Source organism: Euprymna scolopes, chromosome 19 (assembly GCF_053919585.1).
Source record: "Euprymna scolopes isolate OS-2025 chromosome 19, ASM5391958v1, whole genome shotgun sequence".
Lineage (NCBI taxonomy): Eukaryota > Metazoa > Mollusca > Cephalopoda > Sepiida > Sepiolidae > Euprymna > Euprymna scolopes.
This window is the reverse complement of record NC_136500.1, coordinates 137829978-137857512: the sequence shown is the minus strand read 5'-3', so window position 1 is coordinate 137857512 and position 27535 is coordinate 137829978. Positions and strand designations below refer to the sequence as shown.

Sequence of the window (27535 nt, the reverse complement as noted above, 5' to 3'; positions counted from 1 at the left end):
GGGGAAGCAGGGACCTGGAATGGAATTCCGAAGTCTAGCGGTTCTGGGGAAGAAACTATTGGAGTAGAAAGATCTTTTACATCTCGGGATCTCTACTGTGTGGGGATGGGATTTAGCAGCCTGTCGGGTTTGTCGAGAGTATCTACGTCGTCGGGGCACAAGTGCTTGCAATTCGTCAGAGCATTCACCATTAAAATACTTGTAGAACAAGCAGAGGGATGCAACATTTCGTCGACGGGACAGAGGCTGGAGCTTAGATGCCAGTTCAGGGCCTATGAGATTGGAGACTCTCTTTTGAACCTTGTCTAGGAGCGAGACACTAGTGGCAGATGCACCAGCACAAATATGTCAGCAATACTCCATACATGGGCGAATGGTCGCCTTATAGAGCTCCAGGATACTTTCAGGTGTTAGTAGCTTTCTAGCACGGTAGAGAGAGCCTACCTTCTTCGCAGCGGCCATGCCCATACTTTCAATGTAATTGTCCAACTCATGTTTCTAGTGAACGTTAGACCAAGGAGTTTGAAAGATGTACTCTCAGATAAAGAGTCGTTGGCCATTGCTATTAGTGGTAGAGAAGGTTTCTTGTAATTATTGAAGGAAACTAATTTAGCCTTGGCGGCATTGAACGTGAAAATCCATTTTTGTCCCCATTCCACTACAGATTGGAGGTCTACCTCTAGTGTGTTTGCCATTTCTTTAGATATGTGTTCATTTGTTTTCCTGTCGTGCTTGTTATAGTGTGGTGTCATCAGCATATATACCCATCACAGAGGCAATTTTGTCGGGGAGGTAATTTATTAATATTAGGAACAATAGCGGTCCAAGGATAGACCCTTGGGGCACTCCCGCATTTATATCATATTGTTTTGATGTACGACTGTTGAGGGCAATCTGGAGTTTTCTCTTATCCAAGAAAGATTTAGTTATGTTAAGTATTCTACCAATGATACCGTATGATCTCATTTTCCTGAGGAGACCCTCATACCATACCCTGTCAAATGCCTTAGATATATCTAAAGTTACCGCTCTACCCTCCTCCGCTTTTTCCAGTGAATGGTATATACGTTAAGAGATTACAGTTAGGATGTCTGCTGTGGAACGGGCTTGTCTAAATCCATATTGTTGGTCGGTCAGTAGTTTAGCATCTGTAAGGTGATGGACTAGAGCATGGTTTATTAAGGTCTCGACTATTTTGGAAAAAAGTGGGAGGAGGCTAATGGAGCGATAATTTGATGCGTCAGTTCTTTCGCCAGAATTCTTGAATACTGGTACCACAGAGGAGGTTTGCCAACAGCCCGGAAATCAAGATTCATTAAGGCATTCGTTGTAGAGGTTGAGAGAGTTGGAGCTACTTCGGCTAAGCACATTTTTAATAGCACAACTGGGATGAGATCGGGTTAACATGCTTTTGAAGTGTCAAGGTTTTTTATGATAGTATGCACCTGAGCAGGGGTGATTTTCAGATCGTCTAGCGTGGCGTCTGTCCGCATAGGAAAGTCAGGTAGCGGGTTGTTGAGAGGGTCCAGTGTGGAGTTTGAGGCAAACCGACTGTCAAGCATGTTAGCCTTCTCGGTTGCTGAGCAAACAACCTCGTGATTGTTGGTTAGTGGGGGAATTGTCGATTGCCCATTATTTACTACACTGTTGTAGATTTCCCAGAAGTCACGAGTTCCTAATCTTTGTGCGTTTTTTAGTGGTTTCAGTAAATTCTCTCTTAGCTGTCGCTATTTCTTTCTTAACGTTACTTCTAGCTTCTATATATTTCTGTCTGTTTGAACTGGACTTATGTCGGTTAAATCTGCGCTATCCATGCTGTCTTTGAGCAATGACAGTTACGCAAGTAGAAGGAAACCATTGGGAAGATTAGGCTTGCTATACAATTTCCCATGGGAACATGTGCTTCAATTGCAGTTTGAACCATTCAGTGGTCTCATTTGCGCACTGTTCAGCATGAAGAGAAAAAGTATTTCCCCATGGGGCATCTCTGATAAGATATCCGATGGCTTCACAATCAGAATTTTTATAATATCTCGTTGTTTTGAGCCCTTGCTCTTCAGCTTTAGCTCTAAAGTTTAGGGCGATTTCGATCGTTATCACTGCATGATCAGTGTTCCCAAGTGGGTTGTCGGCATTCGGTATACAATCATCGGGAACTGTAGTCAAAAACAGATCTAGAAGTGATGCGTGTTGTTCTTGCTGGTAAGGGAAACTGGTTGGAAACGTAACTATCTGTGATGGGGAGTGAGATATAGAGAAGCTATGTGTTGCGCTGCCCGCTGCGTCTGTGTAAGTAAAGAATCCAAACCAGTTTTTTTGGTGGGCATTAAAGTCACCAAATACATGTTCTTGTGCGTTAGTGTCGAGGGAAAGTGCTGCGTCTACGCTGTCAGAGACTTTGTTTATTATGGTTCAGTCCTGGGTTGAGGGAGAGCGGTAGAGAAAATAAAAGTAGCTAATGTTATGTTGTATGTTTAGTCTAAAGCACATAAAAGCTTGATCGTCCGATTCTAGGTTTGTTTCTCTAGTCAATGTATACTAATAATGTTTCGAATGTAAACTCCAAGTCCGTGCATATGTCTGTCAGAGTCCTTATGGCAGAGTGGGATATATCCATGCATGTTAAAGTAGTTGGAGGGGATGGAGGAGTATAGGTAAGTCTCACTTAGTGCTAAGATATCCGGGGTATTTGTTATGAGAAATGCTTCAACATCATCTAAATAAGTTCTAAGCCCACAGATATTCGTGAATACAAGCCTCAAGGGAAGAGGCAAGTGTGATTTGTAAGCCTGGTCTAAGCCTATTTTGTGATTGTACTGTCATCACATTTGTATTCCTTATCTTTAATTAAATCTCCTATATAATAAAATGACTGCAGAAATTCCCTTCTGAACCAAAGCATTGAAAGTTTGAAACAATAGATGCCACATACAAATGCAACACATCTAATAGCCAATATCTTATGTAGCTTTCGAACACCATTTTAGACACATTCAGTCGTAATCATAAAATCCTACATTGCATCACAATTGCAACATCTTAACAGGAAGGAGTCTTTACTTTTCTCACTAACTATATAGAAGTAATGCTGCTAACAATTGTTACTGGGACCAATTCTACATTTTCCACAGATACTGTGATTACAACTGTAAACTGTTTTCGACTACTATTTGGGGGTATGAGACCAGTGGATTCGCCAATCATTTTTATAACCACCAGCTGTGCTAAACAACCAATGAAAACCTTCCAAAGTTAGTATAAAAATTGTCGACTTTTGCGTTCAATCAGTTCGCCGCTAAATACGTCACGGACCGCATTTGATTCTTTGCCGCCATCTTGGCTACTGCCCATTACAGTCAGGATCTGATCTAAACCACGCTGCCATCTTTGTTCAACATAATGTTACAACACTTAACAGGTTATGCGCCCAGCCATCGTCTTTTTTTTTTTTACAGATCGGAATCTAAATTCGAATTGTGGCAGGTAAAATTTCTGCGGTATCTAAGGATCCGAAAACTACACAAAGTGATACAATCTCCAACAGAGAATCCTAACGACCCTGGATTTCTCGAAAAGAACGCGACTGTTTTGCAGAACTGATTCAATGCTTAGATGATAGAAGCCTGTCTCTGATTATAATAGACGCATTGGATGACGGACGGAAAGCATTGAACATATTACAAGAACATTATTTATCAAAAGAGAAAACGAAAATGATATCACTACATACAGAACTAATGTCTCTGAAACCGACTATGCCTAAAAACCCTCAGGTCAAATAATAAGCCATAGCTTGTTTATATCCATGACCCTCAGGGGACTTCCAGCCGATTTTAAACCTTTTACAACTGTTATAACGCAAAAAGAGAAACCCATAAATTTCAGCGAATTTAAAGTGGCATTGCGCAGTTACGAAGAGACTAATCGTATGCTCGTGGACAATAATAACTCCAGCAATATTATGAAGTTCAGAAATCCTTCTCGAAAGCAGACACCACCAAATTACAACAACCATCGTAATTATACGATACATAAATAATAACTCATTGATTGGAATTCAATTTTCAAAATAAACGAACAGTTACTAAAATTAAAACATGACGCCACTAAGAGACATGTTTTTTTTCGCACGGCGTCAAGTTCCTTACATGCTTAGATTATTATAATCCTCTTTGTCCGTGTGCGTGTGTTCGTATGTGCGTGTGTATGTGTGTGCGTATGTATGCGTATGTGCGTACGATATAAGCCACTCTAATACTTTATTTAACTAACCTATCCCACAGCAACGCGTGGCCGGCAACATCAATTTACATATAAAGTATTAACATTCGAACAGTAGTCATAGAAAAATATGAACTAAAATAAGAAATAGGATAACATTATGTTTATTTTTCATTTAATAAGTCGTAGATGTAAATAATAAAAATGATACCTATACACTTACGTTACCGTGCTATTTTTAATATCATATTTCAAAATTATTACAATCTTGTTTGTATGTGTGCGTGCGCTAATACAAATAGTTCTAATACTTAGTTTAAACAAAGTGAGCCACAGCAACGCGTGACCGGGCACAATTATTTAAATATAAAATATTAACGTTCGAACAATAGTCGTTGTAAAAAAGGAACTTTATAAAGTTTTAATTTTTATTAAATAATTCGTAGATGCACTTATGTTCCGTGCAACTTTTAAAAATCGTATTTACAATTTATTCTAGTCGAGTTTGTGTGTGTACCCGGGTGTGCGTGTGCACGATAGAAATCACTCTAATATTTGCTTTAAAGAACTGAGTCAGAGCAACGCGTGGCTGAGTACAGACAGTTATATATAAATGCTTGCACGTATGTATGTACATATGTATGCATGTATATATACTTAAAAAAATTTTTTTTACTTAAACACACACACATATATATATGTATAGGAATCGCTACAGAGTCATGAATGTGGTTCAGTCAACTAATTATGAATAACTAGAAGAGGTTGCTTTTACAAAGTCAAATCCTCAACCCTATCTCAAATCTTTCTTTTGTTTGTGAGAAGGTGACGTAATTTAATCTCAGGAAAGTTTGTTTATTTTTGCCATTATTAGTTTATCATTTATTATTGTAACTATATCATGATTGTTATATAAAATAGCGATACTAATAAGAAGTAATTTCTTTAAAACAAGTAAGGGCCGCCCGTACTTTGCCAAACTTGATCGATCGTAAAATACGCTTAAATATATTTTAGTTCATGCAGATTACGTAATTGTTATTACAGAGCAAATCCTCTATTGAATGTATATATATATATATATATATATATATATATATATACTTCTATTTTATCCTGAATATTCATTTTTAACATACACACACCCACACATACACGCACACACACACATATATATATACATACATATATATATATATATGTGTATATATATACATATGTGTGTGCGTGTGCGTGTAGTACTCATTTTAAAGGTTTTAAAAATGATTTTGATTTACACTAGCTAGAATAAAAACCAAAACATTTAAAGCCCCAGCCACATTCCCGACCGTTTAATCTATCGACATATATATTAGAGATATTTAAAATTAAGCCACTTCAAGCCGCGAATGAATTGGAACATGCGCAAAAGTCATAGAAATTTGTCCGTAAGTTGAAATGAACATTTTTGCATTTACATATTGTTGGGATCGAACAAATTTTTAATGCAAAGGGGAGTAACTCTTTGCTTCTTCGGGAAAAGTCGCCCCCGTTTGTCCGTTAGTCCTTAACTTTAATTTCTCGCGATTTCTCGCGAGATCAACGACTGGAAGTGGACAGTGGTGGGAAAAACTTTGAAAATGGCGCGATGAACATCATTCCCATACATTGATTATCATATTGGACTTCTAACTTTCATCTATTATGTTTGAATTGTGGTTACGTGTGTGTGCAGTTGAATGTTTCCTTATTTCTTCGTAAGGGTTACGTTTCTTTTCTCATGTAGACTGGACTCCCTGCGGTAAGATATTTTATGTTACATTGATCTAACGCATCCCACGATATAACATATATATATATATATATATATATATATATATATATATATGTATGTATATATATATATATATATATATATATATATATATATATACAACTTCTGTTTTATTTATATAGACCATAACTTATTTGTGGTTGTTGTTATATATACATTTTTTTAGTTTTCATATGTTTTTATCTTAATATTAAACTAGGTCATCTTCTAACGCCTAAATAATGTCAGTATATATACATACACACACACACACACACACATATATATATATATATATATATATATATATATATATATATATATCAGCATACAATATATGAAAGCATGTCGATACCCTACGCTCATCCGTCGCCAATCTGGATGATAACAAAGATGTACTGTTAGTCATTCTGCTACGAAGCAGGGTATGAAAAAACAGATCAACAAGGAGAAATTATAACGTCTGTTTTGTTGAAGCTTAAATTGCGGCTCTCGATTCCTATTCTTTTAAAGAAACGAGATGACACGACAAGACCTCAATAGCAATCCAATGGCATCGCAAACCTTTTAGCACGCAGTAAAAGTGAAAGTGTCTGTCTGTGTGCGTCTGTGTGTGTACATTTCCCTACGCAATAATTCTGTCAATTTTTAGTCTACTGACTCGAAATTTGATATGCAGAGTATTGAAATTTGAGAAAATCGATGTGATCGGTGTTTGGCCAGAAATCTCGCGATTACGGGGTCAAAGTTCACCGATTTGACCTTTGAGAACTCTACGAAACTCCTCTGACAATTTTGGGTCTACGCACTTGAAATTTTAGATATATATTCCTTAGACATGCATCTAACTTAATAACTTGATTTGAGCCTAAAACAATGAATTTTAATGGGGTCATAATAGGGGCCACATTAAAAAAAAATCCGCTTTTTTATTTTGCTCAACATACGCCTCCAAATACCCGGGCAACGCCGGTCACCCATGCTAGTATATATATATATATATATATATATATATATATATATATATATAAAATATATTTTAGTCATCGACATACAGACCTGTTTCGTTGTTTCACAACTCATCAGTGCCGCTAGACTAACACCTCTCCCAAGCCGAGGATCGAACCTAGAACCGTCGTGATGGCAGTCGGCAGTCCTACCCCCTGACTACGGAATCGGTGGCCGAAATTAAACTGTCCGAATGCGTATTTAAATAAACATCTGTCCGCTACTCGTAGAGGGCTCAAACGTTTTGTTTGTAAACAAATTGCGAGCTTCGCATTATTTCAGCTAAATTAAGTAGCGAGTAAGATAATTTACGAGAGTGCTCTACCGAAGAGGGGAGCTTTATAAAATATATTTTAGTCATCGACATACAGACCTGTTTCGTTGTTTCACAACTCATCAGTGCCGCTAGACTAACACCTCTCCCAAGCCGAGGATCGAACCTAGAACCGTCGTGATGGCAGTCGGCAGTCCTACCCCCTGACTACGGAATCGGTGGCCGAAATTAAACTGTCCGAATGCGTATTTAAATAAACATCCGTCCGCTACTCGTAGAGGGCTCAAACGTTTTGTTTGTAAACAAATTGCGAGCTTCGCATTATTTCAGCTAAATTAAGTAGCGAGTAAGATAATTTACGAGAGTGCTCTACCGAAGAGGGGAGCTTTATAAAATATATTTTAGTCATCGACATACAGACCTGTTTCGTTGTTTCACAACTCATCAGTGCCGCTAGACTAACACCTCTCCCAAGCCGAGGATCGAACCTAGAACCGTCGTGATGACAGTCGGCAGTCCTACCCGCTGACTACGGAATCGGTGGCCGAAAGAATACATTTTATATTTTTTTCCCTTAACCCATAGATTTTCGATATATGATAATCTCCTCAGAGGAAAGTCATGAGCAAATATTAGATCTAATTCGAAATACTATTGTACGTACAAAGAACATATAGTTAAAAAAATAATTACATCTTTTGGGGGGCATCGATAAAGAAAGTAGGTGATTTGAATTTCTGCGTAGTGAGAAATATACTTAATCAATAATCCTGTTTTTATAAAGCCGCTATTTTTCTGGATAGTTCAAAATATAGTTTAACTATTTGTATATACTATATATCAATGCAAACAAAGATTATACTCGTTATAAACCACAATTGGTGTATGATTAGTTCCTATTAATTTCAGTCTTATCTGACTGGTAGTCTAAGAGGTTATCGGTTTAATATTTGCACACACAGCCTATCCTGCCTTGACAGAGTACAAAATAGACTTAGTGGTTTAGTGGCGGATGCCCTTTTCTCTTCCCCGCAACCTCTCTCCCACAGAAGAGACGTTGCGAGCCTGTCTTTGTTTTATCGTTATTTCCATGACAGGTGCTCGCCTGATCTCCAATCCCTCGTCCTCCCTCGCCAATTTTTCACGAGAAACACCTGTCTGGCTGAAACTACTGTCAATAATTTTCCCCACTCTTTATCTGTGCCTAAATCCAAACGTAGATTCCATGAGGAAAGCTTCTTTTTTAGAACTGCACGCCAGTGGAACTCTCTGCCGCTTGCCTGTTTCCCACCTGACTACAACTTGGACGTCTTCAAGTCCAACATAAATAAACTCCTGACAAACCGCCCCTTAAGTAAGATACTCTATCAAAACCCCCAATACTAATGATTACTACAATACTATCTGATTGATTACTGTAAACACAATGACCCTTATCCCTGATTGGCTTTCGGGCCTTGATAAGTGGTGACCCCCATGTAAAAAATACACATACATACATCTACTGTTTTATTTATACAGATCATAACTTAATTGTTATTTTTGTTCTTCCTATCACATTATTGTTATTATATATACATTTATTTTTATGTATTCTTATCTTAAGATTCAAAGTAGGTCACTTTCTAACGCACAATGAAAAAATAATGGCATAATTCTCGAAAAGGACAGAGATGGGTTTCAGAATAGACCAATCGTCCTATGCTTTTGAACAATGTTTGTGCTTAATAGATAATAATATACTTACGTCTTTTCTTTCTTGATTACTATCTGCTTATATTGAAAACTGAAAAAGAAGAAAAAAAAGAAAAAAATATATCAGACGCGTCTTCAGTCATGTTTCGTTATAATATGAATATCATCAACGCAAATTACAAGATTTAGTCGATATGAGTGCAATGAAAATATTAGAAAAGCTCTGAAAAGGGCAACAATGTCATCAGTGACCGAAAATTATCGTCACACTTACAGAGAAAATGCAATTTTACAAATTACAATTACATAGTAAACACATAAATAAAATCCGTTGCCAAGGCCGCTGGAAAACTGGTAGGATCCTTCTACCGCTCCAGTAGATATCTCACTTCTGATGCAATTCTGTACTTATATAAAAGTAAGGTACGACCAATGATGGAGTACTGTTGCCACATCTAGGCAGGGGCTAATAAAAGCAGCTTATCCTGCCTTGACAGAGTTCAAAATAGACTTCGGAGTTTAGTGGCGAATGCCCCTTTCTCTTCCCGTTAACCTCATACTCATAGAAGAGACGTTGCGAGCCTGTCACTTCTTTATCATTATTTTCATTGGAAGTTCTCGTGTGAGCGTTAATCTATGGTTTCCCCTCTTCGTCAAACTTTCACGAAAAACACTCGTCTAGCCAAAACCACTATCAATAATTTCCCTCACTCTTTATCTGTGCCTAAATCTAAATGTAGATTCCTTGAACAAGGCTTCTTTCTTAGAACTGCACGCCTGTGGAACTCTCTTCCGTTTGCCTACTTTCCAGCTGACTACAATTTGATTGTCTTCAAGTCCAACGTAAACAAGTCTTGTGAACCGTTCCCCATAGTCATCCTCTTTACAGACTTTCCACTACTAATTACTACGCTATAATCCAACTGACCAATGTATACGCATAAAGCCTTATCCTCGAGTGGCATATCGGCCTTCATAAGTGGTGACTCCTTTGTAAAAAAAAAGTACATAGCTGTGCACAATTTTAACTATACAAAATCTCTTTCTTAATAACAATAAAACTCAGTCCTTGTATATTCCGATTTACTATGACATAAGCAGCAGGCTATGGTAAAACAATTGTATTAATATTCTTGCATTTTAGGTCAGCTGAAACCCAATTGGTGAGATTACAGTAAAAAAATGTAAATATGTTCTTTTATTCAAAAAATTAAAATAACAAGCAAAATATAACTAATTTTAAAACACCGAACTAATTAAATTAGAAATCTACAGAAATTAAAAAGTAATAATACTAAGTGTTATAAAACATGTTAAAAAACACTTACAAAAAGAGTTAAAAACATATTTAATCTGGAAAGGAAACACTTGATAAGTGGATAGTCCTTAATTCGCGGAGTTTCGAAGAAATACTTTCCTTCTCATCAGAGGGTAGGAATTAGCAAAATGCGGGATCGGATTTTGCATGCAGAAGTATTTGATGAAACAAAAAGTAAGTCAAAGATCTTACTTGATAACAAAAATGTGAGACAGAGGGAATATGGTGAAGAAAAAGGTGATTACGCATGAATGGATAGTCTGGTGGAAGATAAATAATCCAGTGACGGTAAAATCCAAATATATGACTTCAAGAAAGTTAATTGAATTTCCATTTGCACAAGTAAAATCCAATCTGATCCAGCATTTTGCTAATTTCTGCCCTCTGATGAGAACGACACTCCGCGGATTAAGGATTATCCATTTATCAAGTGTTTCCTGTTCGGATTAAATATGTTTTTAACTCTTTTTCGAAGTGCTGTTTAACATGTTTTATTAACTGTTTGCTCGTAGTATAAGCTCTATCTCCTATTTGGTTTAATCGAGCTTTTACATCTGGCTGAGATAACTTTATAAATATTATTTCTTTAATATTTATATTATACTTTAATTCTACCATCTCGGATCATTTTGGTAAATGTAATTGTAATTTTTATTATATATATATATATATATATATATATATATATATATATATATATATATATATATAATTGGTTAAGAAATTCCAACGAGAGAAAGATATAAATTTAAATAAGGGGGAGGTCAACAACAATGTGTATTTTTTAACATTATTTTATTATTCCATGTTTTGATTTTTAATTTAAAATTATGTTTAGATCATTGTAATATTGTTTTTAAATCATTGGAGTAGTTTTTAACGCGTTTCAGACGTTCTGTGAAGCGTCCTCTTCAGAAAGTATTTAAAATGTAAGATATTTAGAATATACTGAAGATGTGTTTAAAATGTAAAAGAACATTTTCGTAGTTTATTTGGAATGTTTCCGAGTGGTGGAAACGTGTGTAAATGATTCTACTTTTCATTCGTATGTTCAATTTTTATTACTCGTTCGTTGGAGTGAACTGTGGTTACTGCTGTCTTATCTCTCTCTCTCTCTCTCTTTCTCTCTCTCTTTCTCTTCCATTATTTCCACTTATCTTTCTTTGTTTTTTCTCATTTTTTTTCCTTTTTTACTCTTACTTGAGTGGAGGTGATGGGCCTATTAGTACTTGATGAACTGGGTGCATAGGCTAGGGTATGTGTGTATGTGTGTTTATGTGTGTGTGTGTGCGTGTGTGTGTGTGAGTAATTTTCAATGAAAAATCAAAACGCGGAATAATAAAATAATGTTAAAAACACACACATTGTTGGTGACCCCCCTTCTTTAAATATACATCATTCTTTCGTTGGAAACACCTAGAACCATAGTGTAGTATTTGTTCCAACACCTCGCCATCCTCAGTCAGTGGAGGAGGAATCCTTCATGACTGAGATAAGTATCATCCTTTCTCCCATATCTATACCCATCCAAGTGCCCCCACCCCTCTGGGAAACGAGAACCTCACCACACTAAGAACCGATCCTGGATCTGGCCATACTCACATGGGGAGACACATAAATATAAACTTTAAAAAATCCACTACTATAATTATAAATACACCTCTTTATCTAAACAAACATAATATTAAGAATGCCCGAACAGTCTAAGACAGAAACGAAAAATCACAATACTAAAATCTAAGAATCCAAAAAATAAATATATCAAAATTGAATGAAAACACCCCTACCCTTATTTCAGAGGAGCTGGCACGCCCCCTCCCCCTTTCACACACACACATTAGTAACGACCGTGGATCACAGTTGCCTAGGGAAGCAAATAACTTTATAATACTATAAAACAGAACACACATTCTTCAAACCAATACAAGAAAACTCACACACACTCACCCCCCTCCACACACACACTATCCTAAGTTGACCAAGTACCAATGGTCCCTCACCTCCACTCAAGTGAGATTAAAAAAAGAAAAAAAATGAGAAAAACAAAGAAAGATAAGTGGAAAGACGGGAAGAGAGAGAGAGAGAGGGAGAGAGAGAGAAAGAGAGAGAAAGAAAGAGAGACACAAGACAGCACTCCACCCCAACGAACGAGTAATAAAAATTGGACATACGAATGAAAAATAGAATCATTTAAACACGTTTCCACCACTCCGAAACGTTCCAAATGAACTAGAAAAATGTTCTTATACATTTTAAACACATCTTCAGTATATTCTAAATATCTTACATTTTAAATACTTTCTGAAGAGGACGCTTCACAGAACGTCTGAAACGCGTTAAAAACTACTCCAATGATTTAAAAACAATATTACAGTGATCTAAACATAATTTTCAATGAAAAACCAAAACACGGAATAATAAAATAATGTTAAAAAATACACATTGTTTGTGACCCCCTTATTTAAATATATATATATATATATATATATATATATATATATATATATATATATATATATATGTAAATATATATATATATGTATAATTATCCACTGACACGTGCTTCGTCGTCTACGACTCATCAGAGTGGTTGGATTTAGCGAGATTCAGCTACTCTGATGAGTTGTAAACGATGAAACACGTGTCAGTAGATAATAATATTAAAAAAAACAATATGTATGCCGCTCCCCATATGTGGGTACCAAGTTGGTTAAAGGGAAAATTATCCCCAACTCGCATTTAGGTAAAAATGCGCTTTCGTAAATAATTGAATTCATTCAAAATGTATCGCAAAAACAAAAGCAAATAATTATATATATATATATATATATATATATATATATATATATATATATATATATATATTACCATGTCACCTGGCATTGTCCAGCCGTAAAATACGCTTAAATATACTATTTTTATTAATGCAGATTTCGTAATTTTTAATTATTATCATATTATTATGGGCCCAACATATAGTAATGATTTCAAAAGTTAAAAAGAATGACTCGTGCGCCACCACCGAGAATTGAAACCATAACGTTTAGATAATGATTAACTTTTACTTTGGCGTAAATGCCTGAGCTCGAAAGACATGTTTGTTGTAAGCCCAAAAATTAAAACATAAACAAATAGCTCTTACGTTACGCATGCATATTTGCAATGCCGTCATTCGACGTTCACCTGGCAAATTCCATTTTTTGCTAATTTTCATATTTTGGCACTGGGTACTCGAGTGTACAGCAAAGTCCCGTACAAAGCACGGGTATCTTTGCTAGTGCGTATATGATAAAGACAAGATGGCTGATAACTGATACATAAGATAAAGAGAAAGAGACGTTTGACATAGAGAGGGGAATGATACGCAGAGAAAATGTTAGAGAAAGAAAAAGGAACAGACACGTGCGCGCAAAATGAAAATAGTTTGCGTTAGATGTATATAAAACATATGGTTTATCTTCAAACAACATGTCAGTGGTAAAAGGGAGGTGAGATAACTTACAACATAAACACAAGAATTTGCATGAACAATTCGAAACTGTGTACCGTAATGTAAACATAGGAATGTGACATAAAAGGTAGCTCGTTAGAAATGTTGTCCAAACAAACATCTATACATTCGCAGTGAAACAAAACCATAAAATGCTTTTGAACTCTAAAGAATGTTAAAAGTCAGATCCAAATTATCAAAATACATTCAGGTGTTCGTATAGAAATGACCGCAAATCCGTTATTAACATTTTTTTAAATTACATTTTCACTCCAAACAAGGCACGTTGCCACTTTGATGCAGGAGGCTACTATCAGGGACATAAGCTACAGGGGGTACTATGTAGGGAGTTGGGCAGTAAGATTTCGGTTTACGTTACACTTGAACTTCTGCACATCAGTACAGTTGGGGAAGCAGAGCCCCGGGAGGGAATTCCAAAGTCTAGCGGTTCTGGGGAAGAAACTACTGGAGTATAAGGCTCTCTTACATCTAGGGATCTCTACTAATGCTTGTCGGGTTTGTCGGAGGTATTTAGGTCGAGGGTGCACAAGTGCTTGCATTCGTCAGAGCATTCGCCGTTTTAGTACTTGTAGAACAGGTAGAGGGATGCAACATTTCGTCGATGGGACAGAGGTTGTAGCTTAGATTACAGTTCAGGACCTATCAGATTGGCGACTCTCTTTTGAACCTTGTCTAGGAGTGAGAGACTAGTAGCAGATGCACCAGCCAACTATGGCAACAATACTCCATACTTTCTTCGCAGCGGTCCACCATATCTTTAACCATGTTAATGTATACTCAGTGAAGTAGAAATTTGGATCGTGCAAGATAACAAACAGCAAAGGGGTAAAAAAAGGGTCAACAAATAACCTTAACCAAAGGCAATACAATTACTGTTCGACTTACTTGGATCAATTTTTTGTGTTTTAAACTATTTTAAAAATTCTTAATTACTTAATTGATTGAAAGGCTTATTGAGATGAGTATTATTTATTCATTAATTTATTGCTGACAATCATACTCATCTCTTACCTGTTGTTCCATGATGGTTCGGCCAACTATTCCTCTGGCCTTCCTCAGATGGTTACCTCGACGGGATAGGAACTCCGAGTCTTCTAACTGCATGCTAATTGCTGAAGACGCAGTTAGGAGATTCGGAGTTCCTATCCCGTCACAGTAACCACCTGACGAAGGCAAGAGGATTAGTTGGCCGAAACGTCATTAAACAACAACTAAAATATGAGTATAATAGTCCACAATAAATAAATGAATTGTAAATTTTGCCCGTAATTTTCTTTTAATTAGACATCCAAAATATATAGTGTTAAGTTGGAATAGTTGTTGTATATTTGTTTGCCTTTTACTCCAAATGAAGAAATTGGTGACATTTATTGTGTGACTTAATCCCCATTGAAGAGCGTTAGAACTACGCTGAGGCAGCTTACCATTCCCGGGTGACGCCAGATAACCCATGATTTAAGATAGAGAAGATAAATATATATATTTTTTTATTTCATGGCAAAATTGATATTGTTTGAAACCAGAGAAATATATTTTTTCTGCTAAAAGTTGATGACAGGAAATTTCACGTATCACCTTGTCTGGCCTTAGTGAACTCAAGGTCGGATGTCAGAATTGACATCTGACCTTGGAAATCGTGAGACCTAAAATTCAGATTTCAGGTATGGGAATTCTGCCCACGCAGGGAAATGGGGCTTTCGATTTCGTGGCGAAATCTTATTGGCTGGAGGAAGTTTCCACCCCATCCACATACCTTACTATATATATATACGATTGTCGTGCTAAAATTAGTCAGATCAGTTGGAGATCAGTTGGAGTTGGGATTCGAGAAGAACACACCGTATAGAGACATGACCCCTCCACCTTCCTCATCCAACCGTCTGTCGCTGTCTGTGAAGAGATTTGAGACTTTGAACAAAACTTACAAAAAACTGAGTGATAATTGTAAAAACATTTGTACATAAGTTTAAAAATTAACACTGTAGATTAGTCTACATGAGTTGTCTTTCTTCCTGCCTGCTGCTTCGATATTCGCTTTCAGCATACCAGATTTCATGTAATAACCTCAGAGAGGACTAGACTACACGAGCCGAGAATTCAGATAGACAGGTGTCCTTAACCACCTTCTCACGAGAGGGGTTACAATTGTTTAATCTAGTATTTTTTTTATGTCACCCCTTTTTCTGTTGGTTATTTTTTTACAATAGTTGAAGAAAAAATTTGAGATACCATAGTGAAAATGGAATTGGTATTATTATGTTTAAATGCTATGGAATTTATTATATGTGTTTTTCGATAATATTGAGAAAGATATAAACGCGCAACCTCTTCAGCTATGAGCATATAACAACTTATTTTCATATAATTGCATGTACATAATTGCTTATAATATAGGTTGTGTTTTAACATTAGATAATTCGAAAGTATGTCGTCAAATCGACAAAGAAAATGGAACGACTAGAAGACAATATATATATATACATATATACATACATATATATACATATATATATATATATATATATATATATATATATATATATATATATATATATTTCGTGATTTCTTGGGCGTACAAAACTTTATTAAGGCAATCATGAAGGGAAGACGTATTCCTTCGGAATTCATTTTATATTAAAAACAAAAAGACCGAGAAGAAAAGGAAAATGGATAGCGACTAACAAATAAAAGTAGGGAAATAGAAAAAAAATCAAAACGAATCAATTGACATGTTTCGCCCTACCTCATCAAAATTGGAATCGAGGGATTTACTTTTAAGTAATTTGTTTTACTTAATGATAAAATCTAAAAAAGAGGCGGAAGCAACAGCAATCGTATGGGGATGAATTTTAATATATATATATATATATATATATATATATATATATATATATGAGTTCTATTTTTTAACAGCTGTTTGTCATTTCTACCTTAAGTGTTATTGCTTGCATATCCACGTAGATGACTCTTAAATTCAGCTTTAGTCTAACGTGAAAGTTCACAAATGTGGCATAAGCAAACCTTCCTTCTGGTAAAGGTGATCGCATGATAATATTGTGAATCATCGAATGGCGTGTCAGGTCGCTTTTAGATTTGCGGATTAGACCACACATATGATAACTTAGCGTTGCCAGGTGTGCTGTAGAAGCCTCATCATAAGATTCCCGTTCCTTTGTCGTCTTGGATTCTGTGATTTAATATGATCAACGAAACCAGCTTTTAACAGAAAGTATCTGTCACATACAGTGCACTTCAGTTCCTGTTGCAAATTCTCTGACATCCTGCTTTCTCAAAACGCGTTTTAAGACAGCAAGCTCTACACGACGCTCTTCAAAAATCTTACAAATTTCTCTGATGATTTTTCTCCACAATGATCGATATTTCGCTTGGGCTTGCCATTAATGTACATCCATCTCCAGTATTTTCAAGTTGTTTTTCACAAAATCCTTATACCTTTTACGTGGTTTATGTTGTAGTCTTTTATGTCCATCTATTTCGCCTGACAACAAAATAGTTGTTCATGAAGTCTTTTGTGCTTCGTCCTAACCAAGTCCCCAGTCCAATGCATCTTGAATATATATATATATATATATATATATATATATATATATATATATATATATATATATATATATATATAAATTCCACAGCGAAAAAACGTCGCAGCCCACAAGAGCCATTACAGTCAAAGAACCGGAAGTCCAAGACTTATACTATATATATATATATATATATATATATATATATATATATATATATATATATATATGTATGTATATATATATATATATATATATATATATATATATATATATATATATATATATATATATACATATACATATTCTTCAGAATAAATTATGCAACAATCACCTGGTATGGAAACCTTTAATTATAAGATTTACAAAATATTACTGGCAGCAATATTCTATAAGTATTATCCCATCTAAATAAGAATTGCTCGATATACAAGATAGAGCAAATAAATCACATTTTTGTGATTCAATGAATTTAAAAAAAATATATGACGTGAAATGTTTGAGTTTCATATCAAAGATTTGTATTATTCTATGTAAGGCAAAGAATATATTAGAAATATTTAAACTATAGGGTTTTGATGTCTACCATCTCGTCAGAGGAAAAAATATTAGCAAATAGCTATAATGGTATACACCCTATTTGCTAAAGTCAGTGAGGCATGGAAAATCATTATTAAAAAATTATTAAAAATTTAATGAATCATTAAAAGTCATAGATTAAGGGAATTTAAGGAAAAAGATATAAAAGTTTACATCCAAATTGCACGGTAAAATCCGGGGTTACTGTCATTGAAAGCGGTGTGGTAAAATGATCCAAACTGTATTTCGCGGTAATCCACATCAGAAAGTAATTATCCGAGTTGGGCATTTTCCTGGAGTAACTTTTCTTTGTTGTATAATGGGTCCGGTAAAAAGTTGTTTTTTTTTTAATAGGTCAGATGGATCTTTTTATTAATAAACTTATATTATTATGGGAATGAAGTGATAATTATTATTGATAAAAAGCACCTGCGTCATACATCTTCAGGCTCCCCCTCTCAATTCAGCTCTCAATATAAGACTCACTAGCACCGGGGTAGATAGACAAATAAGCAAGGAAACCATTCACTTATATAGGTGCATCGTTAAACTTAATAAAAGTAAGAATTTCAAACCACTTGCACTCTTTTAGAAATGAAGATCTCAAAACAATGATAATAATAACATATCCTTAACTAAACTAATCAATAGCTTAGAAGATAAGTTAATTCCCTATTAAATGGAGTTTACTGAATAATTGTAGATCATATGCCCCAGAGGACAAATTTTGCAATCTTAGTATATACGAAGCAGTTAACATCATCACCTTTAATAAATCTATAAATAATGCCAAGAATGAACTAGTGTCCAGATGTAAACACTAGAAAAAAATTTAAATACAGCCAACATAAATCCACACACACTCTCTGTATACATGTAAATGCGTAAAAACATAATACTAAACACGTATCAGTTTTGACTAAAATCTAAGCTAAAACCTTGCGAAATATAAAAAAAATGTTTTTTTAAAAATAGGTTCTCAAGCATCCTTTCTAACACATATAATAACATCTTCTTATTGTTGATTTACATGTTAAGTAGAGACTTACCATACGCACATTAGTATACTATACTTTAAATTCTTACACATAATTTGCACTCTGAGATATTTTAAGAATAGTATTTAAAAAAATATGTAGCTTCTCAATTTAGGAGTTTATAAATCGTCTCTATTTACTGCCCACAAACAGAGTAAACATTTCCCATTCCAAGGTAATTTCCCGATCCACACATATGAGTATGAACGCACACTACAAATAATGTGTCATCCCTGTTGGTACTAAAGTAACTATAGCCTTTATTACAAAACCCTACTCTCTTATCTTCTTATTCGCTTAATGATAATAAGCAGTATAGGGGCTAATTTGTTTTTTTGTTTTAATTAGTTTTGTTCCTACACTGATTATTATAATTAATAGTATGATTATTGGCATACATTCTTTATATCTAAATCTATCATTTTTTATGTATGAGTGTGTATGTATATATGGGTGTGTATGTATAGATATGTTATGTGTATGTGTGTGTACATGTGTGTATATGTATATGTGTGTATATATGTGTATGCATGCGTATATATATATATATATATATGTACACATGTGTATAAAACTTTTTTGCAGTTAAATATTATTAAATATTATTATTATTACCTATTTTTGGATACTTTTCAGTAAGGTATTATTATTTTTATTTAACAGTAAAGTATTACCGTTAAGATTATAAAATAAGAATAAGACGTTCTATGAATACGCTTAGCCTTAGTTTTACAAATTACCTGCAAACATTATTATATGCTAAACCTCAGTTTACTTCTCCCATTTAAAGTATACTATCAAAGCGTATAAAATTAACAAGAATAGCACTTTATGCATTAAAAGATATTATTTGAGTGTACTTTATTTTCTCTGTTTTTTTTTTTTTTTGCTTTCTCTTTTTCCTGTCCTTTCTATATCCGGTACACAACGTGGCCTACTTAAGCAACCGGTCAACCATATGTTATTGGTGTTTTTAACTTTGTCTAAAGAGATCACTTTCTAATATATATATATATATATATATATATATATATATATATATATATATATATATATATATATACATGTTCACCTCCATCCTTTCATTATTACCTCATCTCCTTTCCATTACGCTTCACCCCAGTAATAATATATCTTTCTAATAAAAAGGTTTCCACCACACTTTAAAATACTTTTCACTGGACCCATAAAGAAGAATGTCTCCAGGAATATGCCCGACCCGGATATCTACTCAGTTATGCGGATTACCCAATATACAACTTGGATCTTATTACCTCACTGCTTTAAAGAACAGTCACCGTGGATTTTACCACGCAATTTGGATCTAAAATTTTCATATCCTTTTCTTCAAATTCCCTTGCTATATGACTTCTGAATAATCAATTATTTTTTACTTGTTTTTTTCCATGACTTTAGCAAATAGGGTACATACCTTTATAAATACTTGCTTATATTTTCTCCTCTGAAGAGATGGTAGAAATCGAAAGCCTATAGGTTAAGGAGATAACATTTCTAAACTATTCTTTGTCTACTTGGAATAATAAAAATCTTTGATATGAAACTCAAACATTTCATTTCAAAAAGGTTTTTTTTGAAATTCATTGAATCACCATAATATATATATATATATATATATATATATATATATATATATCGATTTTTACGTTGATGTTACCAATAACTGCATATTACTTTTCATTATGGAGTGAAAAATATAATGTTTAAAACTGATATTATTTTGATAATCATGTTTTCATAAAGTCTAACCTTAGAACACTTTGCGATGTTATAATAAATCTCTTCTCCCTATTCCTTTTTCAGTCTTTTTTCGTTCTTCGCATTATTTATATCATTCTATAACTACATCACACAAAAAACCCTCGTCTAACTGAAGCCACAAAGAAAAAAAATTGCCTCACCCTCTAACTGTGCCTTAATCGAACTGTAGATTTCATGAATAAAGCTTCTTTCCTTGAACTGCTCGCCGATGGAACTCTGTTCCGCTGCCTTGCTTTCTAGCTAACGGCAATATGGTAGTCTTCAAGTTTAATGTAAACAAATTCTTGTTGAACCTTCCCTTTAATGTATGAAATGATACCAAATTATCGCTACTAACGATTACTACGCTGTTGTCCTGATGCCTACAGTACACGAATTAAACTGTGTCCTCCAGTGACCTTCAAGTCTTGATAACTAGTGAGCCCTTGAAAAAATTTATATGGCAAAGCCAGCATACACTGTGATGTCATAACAAACGGTAATTTTTCCTTTTTTTCTTTTTCCTTTTTTCTGCCTTTCTCTGTCTAATATGTTTTTATCTTCACCGCTTTTCCACGATTTTCTTTATTCAAGTCTTTAAAATTTTCCCCATTTCTATGACTATTCGCCTTTTATGTTATTGCTTTGACCCCCCTCATTATTATGCACACAAGTGTGTACGGCGATACACGAGTAAGATAACAACCGCTTTACAAGTATATAGGTGTTTCATTTTGATAGCGCCAGCTTCAATATAACGCTGTCGAGCCAACGATTTGAAAATTTGTCGATATCTATCCCCACCCTGTGATTAACAGTTCAGCCATCCGCGATTTATTTACAAATATTATTCTGTAAAAGCAACATGGATGCAACATTTATTGTGTAAAATAAATAAATTGTTGTTTTAGTTTTTGGTTGTTTTTGAAAAAAAAATGCTGTTCGCATCGTTGGACAAATGTTTAGGGAAATATTTCTGTCGATAATTGATTACAACAAAATGGCGTCATTAGTTGTGCAAAGAACGAAACCAAATATACAAACGCGTTCAAAGTGAATTGTGTATCAGATCGCGCTAATCTAATCATGGCCATTTACATGCAAAGTGATTACTATTTAAAAAATCTATAATAACGATATAAATAGAGGAAACCGCAATCATCTCTATAAATCTATGTCTTTATTCAGTAGGCATTTTTTTTCTAGTTTATATGTAATCTGTTTTTATTCTTTTAGCCACGCTTCTGGACTGTCTCTCTGTTAGACAGAATTGCCTCCCCTTTGTCAACCAATTTGTTCACAAATACGAAAAAACAACTATAAAATAGAGATTAATTCCAAAATACGAAAATATCTACGGACGCAGTAAGTTTTCACTTTCCTTTTTCAAACCACAACTAACATGCCTGAGGACGGTCGAATGCCAATCCGACTTAAACCTTGCACACTTAATATGAGAACATTAGTTCGATCAATACAAGTAATAATGAATGTTTCTGCTTTCCTTTGAGTCTCTATTTTATTTTTCTTATATGTGTAGTGAGGACTCACGATTGCAAAGATATGAACTGTATAAATAGACCAATGGGTACCGATTCTCGTGGTGATGTATATACTTCTATATATTACTATATATTACTGCGACTATTTTCTCTGTAAGTTTTATTTTGTTCTCAATAAAAGTACCTTTTCTAACCCATATCCGTGTCCGTGTTTTCTTTAGTACCCTTTCCATCCACAAAAATCTCTATTTCTGCAATTATATAAAAATTATATAAAAGTCACTTTGTGTGTGTGTGTGTGTGTGTGTGTGTGTGTGTGTGTAAGTAAGTAAGTAAGTAAGTAAGTAAATAAGTTCTTTCCGCACAGGTTCAGAAACGGTTGAGCCTATCTTTTGCAAATTTCACACAAAGCTAATTTATATGTCTGGTAATGTTCTTAGATATGTTTTGGACGGAAATTCATATGATAACTATCGAAAATCGAGAAAATCCGACCTTAAAAATAGTCTTTCTCTCTTATAGATAAAACAAATAATTTTACAGGATAATATTTGACATTACCCTGGCCAAGGGATATAATAAAAATTAAAATCGGTACTTATAACTCTATGGTAGAGGATTCGACTCCAAAACGAATGACCTCCTGTTCAAGTCTGGGTGTATATCACCATTATATTTTAATTTCTCTTATTCATGAGTTCAATTTAAGATAAAATCAGAGGTACTATTTAAAATCGCCACAAATCCGTTTTCTGTTTGTATATTTAAAAACTAAACATTAATCAGAAATTACTTTTTCAGGGCATACATCATAAAGCCCAAACATCAGCTGACGTGATATTGTAAACAAACACGGACAGAATTTAATGGACGACATTATCATTATTATTTTATTATTCTTTTGTGTTACGAATTTGTCCATCGGGCAAATTATTCCTCGTAATATATAATAATGAAGAGAGGATTGATTATATAATAATACATACGCAATCTGCATAGATTAAAATATCATGTTTAAGCGTATTGTGCGGCTGGCTAACGCTGGTCTGCCAGCTAGTATGAAATATGTTTTTACTCTTTCCATCTATATCGAGACTTGCCTCGTTTTTAATCGAATGTTTGTTTTCTTTTATTTCTATGTTTTTTTCTCCTGATTATTTTCTAAAACTAAATTTTACAGTTTTCTGAAGAAGGTAGCCTATTTTGTAAATGACCCAAAAAGGTATGTAAAAAACAAACAAACTTTGCAATTGTAAATAGTAAATGTAGTTATCCCAAGCAAGAATTAGAAGTATAAATTTAGTCTCGACAAGAGATGAAGATCATGTGCGAATTAAGGAAGGACACATCCTCTCGTTACCCCTCAGCACCACCTCAAGCATAACCGTTTAATACTAAACTAAACAAACAGAAACACAATTTTCCAGCTCCCGGATAAAGGTGAGTGCACTTTGCATGATTAATAATTAAACACCCCAAAACGATTAACTAATGGTCTACCACGCTTGTAATTTGAATGTTGATATATACCTACAAGAAGTATTATCATAAAGCAGCGTTACACTAGAATACCAACCACACAGTTGACACCAAACGATAACGATGCACTCTTACCAGAGAACTCTAGGAACGAAATATACCACAAATATAGATAAATATATACTATTATGCGCCTGTTTGCATATGTATTGTCTAAAGAGCCTATCTCCAAAACGAAGCACATAAACATATTAAATATATGCATACTCTAGTATTTCGGAAAGGTTAAACAACCCAAATTTAAAAATGACAGCTATTGAAATTAAATTTATATGTAGATATAAAATTTTTGCCACGATCACAACAACAGACACAGACAGGAGAAAATATAATCACCGATATAACACCGTGATTTAAATCATATAAACATAAACAAACCCACATATCTATTAATCTAATTGTTAATTGGATCATATGGACATATAGGATAGGTTTCATTCAGGCCTGACAGACTATGGATACCCACGGTAAGGGTGACTGTGCGTGAACTTTTTTTGTGGCAGGTGTTGCGCAATCGCCAACCACACCTCTCCTGAGCCGACATTATTGAATATCAGTGGCAAGTGGGGGTTTAGAAGGACTGGATACAATGCCGAGATAAGCGGAAAGCACATACAGCGACTAGAATTCCCAAATGGTCACGCATCTGGTACTAGCCAGGCTCAACGTTGCTTAACTTCGGGGATCTGATAGGAACCGTGTGTCAACGTGATTATGCCGTATGTAAGGACATATATCTTATAAATAAATAAAGAAAGAAATAAGGCAAGAATGTGAAAAAAATGAATGAAAAAAACTAAATAAAAAATAAATAAACATACATATAAATGAATAAGTAAATAAATAAAACTTGTCAATAGGAAAATAAAAGCGAAAAATATAGCAAACATCTATATGAGTATTTTAACCATAGTTCCTGATTTCAAAAGGCGAAAAATTAAATGATACATCTGCCTTACTTTTAATGCTAGGTTTATTTATGGTGTCTTTTAAATTTAATAAAAACCCTTCACAATTTGCTGACGAGCAAACCTTGTTTATTAAAAAAACTATATGTAATAATTATTGTCCGTCACTTGATGTCTACAACGGAAAAACACTGTTTTCCGAAACGCCGAAACGATCGTACAAATAATTGATTTTGTTATTCCCTCTTATGAAACGGATTTTTTAATTTAATTATAATTTGATTTTTAAATTTTAAATTATCAATCACATTACTATATATATATATATATATATATATATATATATATATATATATATATATCGCTTTAAACACTTTCTCGCACTTGGGATTATTCGCTATCTCTGCAAATACACTATGAGATCATGTAAGACGCCTGTTATTATTAGGGATATGATAACAGCATATTATTTTCATTGTTTTGACTCTCAAGAGTGTATCCATTGATATTTTATATGCTGTTTTATAGAGTGATGTGGTTATCGGTTAATTAACTGTGTCTAACTGTGTCGGATATATACTAGAGAGTCAAAACAATGAAAAGGATGTCCTGTTGTCATAGCCTTAGTTACAATATTCAGGCTGGTGTATTATTTGAGGGTTCTTGATAAATTGCAGAAACGTATTTGTAATTTGATTGCTACTAATTTTTCTTCTTCTTCTTCTTCTTCTTCTTCTTCTTCTTCTTCTTCTTCTTCTTCTTCTTCACTGAACCACTTTCCCTCACAGACGTGATGGCATTAGTCTCAGTCATTTTTATGAAAACTATTATGGCATGTGTTATTATCTTTTCCCTGTTTCATATTTTTCAGCTCTTTTGATCATTGGTTTAATTTGCTGTTTCATAACACGCCTTTGATCCCCATCTGGCATCAATTTAAACGGAGGGATCTCGATTAAGGGAAGCTTCATGTGTTGATAAGCTTCTGGGATTGATCTTTAATCCTGGCCTGAAATGGAACACATACATCAAGTCTATTGCCAAGGTCGCTGGAAAAATGGTAGGATCCTTCTACCGCTCCAGAAGATACCTCACTGATGATGCAATTCTCTATCTATATAAAAGCCACGTACGTCCAAGGATGGAGTACTGTTGCAACACCTGGACAGGAACTGCTAAAAACAGCCTATTCTGCCTTGACAGAGTACAAAATAGGCTTCGTGGTTTAGTGGGGGATGCCCTTTTCTCTTCCCCGCAATTTCTCTGCTACAGAAAAGACGTTGCGAGCCTGTCTTTGTTTTATCGTTACTTCCATGGCAGGTGCTCACCTGATCTCCAATCCCTGTACCCACTCGCCAATCTTTCACGATAAACACCCGTTTAGCTGAATCCACTGTCAAAAAATTTTCACTACTCTTTGTCTGTGCCAAACCAAAACGTAGATTCCATGAACAAAGCTTCTTTCTTAGAACTGCACGACTGTGGAACTCTGTTCCGTTTGCCTGTTTTCCACCTAACTACAACTTGAATATCTTCAAGTCCAACATAAACAAATTCCTGATGAACCGCCCCCTTAAGTAAGACACTTTATCAAATCTCAAAACTAACGTACTGCACATGCAATAACTCTTATCCCCGAGTGGCTTCCGGGCCTTGATAAGTGGTGACCACCTTGAAAAATAAAATAACCCAACTACTCATTCCTGTAGCTTATTTACAAGAACTGTGATTCCTGTGGAACTCTTTTCCAGCTTACTTTTTCCCTAGTACCTACAGTTTTTGTCTTTCATTTTTTTCGCTTTTTTGAGGTTAATTAAGACAGCTCGGACATAAACCCAACAAGTCGACCTAAAAGACTCCTTGTTTGTTTGGGCTTTTAGTTTAGTTGCTTTGTAAAAAAAAGACCCTTTGTTGAAGGAAACGCAATGAAGTTACGGCACCGTTCAACCAATAAAATAAATATAAAAAAACGCTGTTATGTTTAGCTTAGTAATCAGAACATTATTCAAACAAAACGAAAACATTAAAAGAAGAAAATAAAAACAGAGAACACAATTGTTTGTCTTTTTTCTAAATCTGAGGTCAGCGACATTAGTGCAACGACTATACACTGATTAAACGTATTGAATTCTCTGTAAAATAAAAAAAAAGTGTCTCAAATTCTAGAATACGATGGAAATTGGATTCAGTGTTATGTTGAAATAGAATGGGAAACTATAAACACACACACACACACACACACATATATATATATATTCTTCAGAATAAAATTATCTAACAATTAACTGGTATGGACACCTGTGTTTATAAGTCTTACAAAATATTATTGGCAGTAATATTCTATAAGTACTATCCCACCTAAATAACAAAGTATGTGGTAAATGATCCAAACTGTATTCTCAGTATATATTTTAAGGTTGCTATTTTCCAAAGGTAGGGTAACCAGTGAAATATAACGAGGTTCATACAAGAGTGCTCAATACAGAAGTAGGTTACATGTGTCTTTACATAAGCAGTAGTTTGTTGCTACACAGTCATGAGCATGTTTCGGTCTACCAGTATTTACTAACTAGAGAACTCACCAGGCAACAACCATTATTTTCCAAAACGGAATTCTAATTTAGAATTCCGTTTTCGAAAATAAGGGTTGTTGCCTGATGAGGTCTCTAGTTAGTAAATACTAGTAGACTGAAATATGGTCATGGCTGTGTAGCAACAAACTACTGCTTATGTAAAGACATATATATATATATATATATATATATATATATATATATATATACTATGAGATCCAACGTAACCCGGATTGAATGATGATCAACATATGTTCCATCTTAACATAATTTTATTGTCG

At 34.5% G+C, this 27535-nt stretch overlaps 1 protein-coding gene across 1 annotated transcript in view; it reads right to left on the bottom strand.

Annotated features, from left to right (window-relative positions):
• The window catches only part of LOC145239993 (uncharacterized), a 582634-nt gene that overhangs the window by 126104 nt on the left and 428995 nt on the right, over positions 1-27535 (bottom strand). Inside the window, exon 3 of the mRNA XM_080103576.1 lies at positions 9043-9081. The gene's annotated coding sequence lies outside the window, so the exon portion shown is untranslated. The remainder of the gene's footprint in view (positions 1-9042; positions 9082-27535) is intronic.